Here is a 6,000-nt window from a genome sequence, read left to right as displayed (position 1 = left end):
TTCCTATGTATTCTCTTGATACTAACCCTCTTCATTAGATTTCTCTTTCACACTTCCTACGATATATTAACCCTGTATCCTCACATTCTACCTCATCAGCAGATCATCCTACACCTCACCCCCAGTTCATTGTTTGACATCAGAAACTGTAAATCCTTTTACAAACCTACTGATTATATTATAGATAATAATCAAATTCAACATTTCTGTACATTGTGACCAAATTGTAAACGTCTTAATAGCAGCAAACTGTTCACAGGTGGTATATTGTTGATATTGGGATCTGTTAACATTTTCCTTCCCCACAAAGGAGAAGTTTGGGAACCATACAAGAGGACTATAAGCCTACAGGGTAAAAACAACAAACACCCCAGACCTGCAGTGCTAGAAGGGAAGACACACGAGCAACATGCAAAGACAAGGGAAGAAAGTGCCCCAAACAAATCAAGATTATTATTTCAATCCATGGCAAGCACAGCAGAAAAAATGATAGAGAAGGAGTTCAGGATATACACGATTAAAATGTTCTATGAATTGAAGAATGATGTAAGAGAGCAAATATAGGCAGAAAAAGATCATTTTGACAAGGAGCTATGTAAACAAATACAGGAAGTAAAAGATCACTTCAACAGGGAGATAGAGGTTCAAAAAAAAAACACACAAAAAGCAGAAATCCTTGAAATGAAAGAAACATCACCAACAGATTAGACCACTTGGAAGATAGGACCTCAGATAATGAAGACAAAATATATAATCTTGAAAAGAATGTAGACCACAAATGAAAATGGTAAGAAACCATGAGCAGAACATTCAAGAAATATGGAATAGCATAAAAAGATCAAATTTAATAGTTACTGGGATAGAGGAAGGAATAGAGTTCCAAACCAAAGGAATGAACCATCTATTCAATGAAATAATATCAGAAAACTTTCCAAACATGAAGAATGAATTGGAAAACTAAATTCAAGAAGTCTACAGGATGCGAAATGTACAAAGTCACAATAGATCCACACCAAGGCACATTATAATGAAAATGCCCATCATACAGAATAAGGAGAGACTATTAAAAACCAGGAGAGAATAGAGTCAGATTACATATAGGGGGAAATCAATTAGGATAATGGTAGATTTTTTTGTTCAATGTTTATAGCAGCACAATTCACAACAGCTAAACTGTGGAGCCAACTTAGATGCCCTTCAATAGATGAATGGATTAAAAAGGTGGCATGTATACACAATGGAATATTACTCAGCAATAAAAGAGAATAAAATCATGGCATTTGCAGGTAAACGGATAGAGTTGGAGAAGATAATGCTAAGTGAAGTTAGCCAATCCCCCCCCCCAAATCAAATGCCAAATGTTTTCTCTGACATAAGGAGGCTGATTCATAGTGGGTTAGGGAGTGGGAGCATGGGAGGAATAGATGAACTCTAGCTAGGGCAGAGGGGTAGGAGGGGAAGAGAGGGTGCCTGGGGTTAGAAATAATTGTAGAATGTGATGGACATCTTTATCCAAAGTGCATGTATGAAGACACAAATTGGTGTGAATACACTTTGTATACAACCAGTATATGAAAAATTGTGCTCTATATGTATAATATGAATTGTAATACATTCTGATGTCATATGTAAAAAATTAATAAAATTTAAAAAAAATGAAAAGAACCAAAGGACTTGGAGGAACTTATAGGACTTTGGCAGACTTGGAGGTTCTGAGAGCCAAATTTGAAGGCTGAACAGCCAGAAATAAGGTCTCCATTGTATCACAGAGTGGTCTATTGGATACTGAGCATAGTCATTGTAATATTTGCCCCTTAGAACTCTAACATTATATGCATGAGTAAGCCACTGAAAATGTAGCCACAGCTATGTCTGTGTCACTCACCCACCACTCAACCCAGATACTTGAACTTTAGTTGCAAGGGAGGTTGGCAGAGAGAGCATCTGCCCCCATGTTATAAACTGGGAGAACTCGTCAGACATCAGAAGGAGTTTCTGAGAGGCAGCTTCCTGCAAAGATAACAAATTCTTCACAGGAGAGGTAGTTCAGTTAGTCAACCAGTACTCACAATGGACCCATGCTGTACTAGCCACTGGGCTGGAAAAGAAAACCCTAGGAGCTGATTTCCTATTAGATCTATTGTTTTTCCTCATTCAGTTGCAGGAAGGGAAAGGAATTGGTGTAGTTATTGAGAGATTAGATTCAGGTCTTAGTATCTGATGAGTCTTTTCATTTCAGACAAATAAAGATTCACTTTTGCATTTAGGCTTATGAAAAATAAGAGTAATGATCTCAACTACCTTTTCCTTAAAAGACTGAGATCGACTACTTCTAATAATAAACTTAAACTATCCAGATATCATTAGTATCATTAGTAGCAATGGGTCCCAACTTGTGGAGGCCTTGGCTGACTGTCAATGTCTTAACTTCCCAGCTCCATTCTTACCATTGTTGCAAAACCATGCATGGGCCCATTTGTGCCTTGAGGTTATTCTAAGAAGAAACAAACAAAGATACCAGATTAATTTTAAAGAATGGAAAATGTTGTTCTTTGCACAGATATGAAGGAGAGTGGTGAAGTCAGGTATGGCTGGACTTTAGGGAGAAGAGAAAGTCTGTTCTTTGTGGTCACTTAGATTAAGGAGTAATCCAAAGGACCAGTCTTCCTTGTAACCCTACATTGAGAAGCAGAGTCACTACTGTATTACAAACGTATGTTTTTAAAACAGTAAAAATGAAGAGCTAGAAGCCTGCATTGGCAAGTGCTAAGTGTGTGAGTGTGTCAGACAGAGAGGGAAATCGTTTGAATCAAGTATGGAGGGGATTGCAGAATTGCAGATGTGATCTGCGCAATTGAGTTTTGTTTACCAGCATTGCCAGTACCATTTCTGGCCTGAACTTGGAACATGAAAAAAAAAAAATGACTTTCTGACCTCGAAGATTCTATTATTAAAGCAAAAGAGAGAGATTAAAACAGACAGGTTTGGAGACTCTCTAAAATCAACAGCAATTTCCTCAGGCTAAAAGTGAACACTGACAGGGCTTCATGCCCCTAGCCTGACAGGTGCCAAGGAAGCAGAGGGTGGCATCACCCCCGCCCCCACCAGACCAGCACAGGTTAACTAAATCTACACATATATATCTCTTGCTTTTTAATCTCACTTTGCTGCTTCTGCATCTTCTCTTTTAAAATCTTCCTTGCCCTTAGAAGCTCTGAAGAAAAAATTTTGCAAATGATAGGTTTCTTCTACCCTTTTTCAGAGGTAGCTTTCCATGAAACATTTTTCCTACCATCTTGATTCAGAATATTTTCAGAGGTACAAGTAGCATAGCCCTACTCTTTTCCCAGGGCGAGATTAGTGGTAGCAATATTGACTCTTTGTTCATACTATTCATATAGCCATATGACCTTTGAAGAATATCACATGGGATCTTGATTGGCTGTCATAAAAAAAATGATAAGAAATAAAACCCGACTTTTACTTCATGCCAAGAAAACTGAAAACTGAACAAGTGAAATAACCAAGATGAGAGTTTACTGAAAATGCTAGACTTTGACACCATCTCTGACGGAGCCCTGACCAGAATAACCCTGCACATTTCTGTAGGGCTTTCGGGTACTCAAACTGCATCAATTGTGTCATCTACAGAAAGCTGCACTTTTCTAGCAATATTCTTCTCCATATTTACAGGTTAGAGTAGACACGGAACAAGTGTACTTTGATTAATACAATACATAATTCATGCCACAAACACTTTTTCTTTTATTCCATTAGGCAAGAATCTTTGGGTTAAAAGTGATAGAAGTTTCAGACAAAACAAAGAAATAAGAAAAAGTAAATAAAAATTTTCCCTCAGGGTCAAAGTTCAGGAACTGGGCTGGTTTTCAGTGCAGCTGGATTTGCCTGGACATCATCAGGGTTCTGTCTCTTGCCACCCCCGCTCTGCTTTCCTTCCTGGGGACTTTCCTTCCTGCTGGGCTTTTTCCATGTGCTGGAAGGTTGCCCTTGGCAGCTGGAGGCTTAGCTGATCTTACTGCAGTGACCAGAGGAGGGAGCAGGCTTCTCTCCTCCACTCTCAATATCAGTATTTGGAAAGAGCTCTGCTCTACCTGTCAAGTCCTACCAGGAGATGCCCTGGGTATGTGTGTGGGGGAGGAAGGAGGATCCTTTGATAAGGTGACAAATAGGGACACAGAATGGAGGGAGCAGGGCTCTGTGGGTGTCGTGTGGCAGTCTTGGTGTTGTCGGATGAGGGATGAATGTGGAAGTGGGATGGCGGTGCAGGTGCTATGCCAGCTCCTTCCTTTCTAGACCTTTGAAAAGACTAAACAGACCCATCTCTGGGACCATCTGTCTTGGGTGTAGTGTGATTACAGGGGCAGGGGAAGGGGCCTTTCTGCCTAAAATATCTACCTCCATTTGCACAGTGTTGTTTGGAATGATTTCCATTCTGGGCCAAGCATTTTGTTCTGAATTAATCTTTTACAGATAAAAGCTCCAAATGCAAATATCTGGCAGAACTGACTCCTTTGTGAATGTCAGACAAGGGTAACCAGCTACTTCCTGAATCCGAATGGGCATCATAATGGAGGAGGGTATAGGACTCCTGAGAGGGAAGGAACGCCCAGGGGACCAGACCCTGCCCACAGCAGGCCAGATTTGGGAAAGAAAGGACAGGTCTTGTTGAAAAAGTGCTTGAAAGGAATTGGGATCTCAGCTGAAAAAAAAAAAAAATGTATGTTTTTGGGACACTAAGGGCAAACCCTAACCTGCAGAGATCAATTTTGGGGGTTTAGCCTCGGCAATAGCCAGCAGTTGGCTACTAGATGAGTTTGGCCATTGTTTAGACAGGAAGGCCTACTTTCCTTCCCAGGAAATAAGATCTCAACCAGCAAGATAAAGTAAACCAAGAAAATTAATCAAAATAGTGAAAATAATTCTGTTTTCCTAGTTCACTTGTTTTCCTGGGTAAATGGCATAAAAATTAAGGAAAGCAAGGAATTTGGTATAAGAATTTCAAAATGGCTGTAGTTTAAAAATTAGATTTGTCTACAGTTCATTTGAAATCAGATTTCATTCATCAGATACTTTTTCCTAAATTGAAAAATTGGAGCTTGGTTTTTAAAATGAATTTCTGTTTTTTTTTTCTTGAAATCAAGTTATCATAGAAATTACTGACAACAGCTTTAAAAGCAACTTGAAAAGACTGAACATTGGACAATAAATGTATAGACTTAAACATTTTTTTCTAATGAATATGTACCTTCCAATAATGCAATTACTTTTAGGTGCATTTTTCATTCTTCCTAAGAGGCATGGACACCTACCAGCTCTCCTATTGCCCCCATCAGACCTCTCTATCCCCATGCCTAAAGGTCAACCCTTTGCCCTTCAGTGTACTGACATTTTTTAAAAAGTCCCCAAATTCAGTGGGGCAAAATTGACATTTTAGAAAATAAAATTAAGTAAGAGATGAAATAGAAATCTATATGTACTAAGACCTAGAGGAAGTTCTTGAGGATGTGATTAACAGAGCTAAAGCCAAGGGGTTTTCCACTCCTTAACAAATCACCCAACCTGACAAGGCTCACCTCTGAAACAGAAATAATCCCGACGACCTTGTAAGCAAGGGTGAGGGTTGAAGAAGTAGTGTACCTGTAGGTGTGGCACTTGGGCAGGCTGGAGCTTGGACTTAACTGAGATGCGCCTCCAACCAATGTCACCGCCAAGTCACAGGATTGGGCTAAGACTGTCACCATTTGCTTGTTCCTGGTGAGCAGGCAGACCCTTAACCAGATTCCTCCAAGGCAAATGAGAGGGGAGCCAGCAGAGTGTCAAATCCACAGGAGGATGCAAAGAGGGCCGTGACTGGGGGGACTTATTCTAAGCAAATGACAGTAGCCTTGGGCCTGTGTCTTAGTGGGGAAATGTAAGGGGGACCTGGGAGCTTAACTCCTGTCTTGGAGATGTGTGTTCTCCTCCATCATTTGTCATCTT

This window comes from Urocitellus parryii, chromosome 8, assembly GCF_045843805.1.
Source record: "Urocitellus parryii isolate mUroPar1 chromosome 8, mUroPar1.hap1, whole genome shotgun sequence".
Classification (NCBI taxonomy): domain Eukaryota; kingdom Metazoa; phylum Chordata; class Mammalia; order Rodentia; family Sciuridae; genus Urocitellus; species Urocitellus parryii.
Note: the sequence above shows the minus strand (reverse complement) of the source record.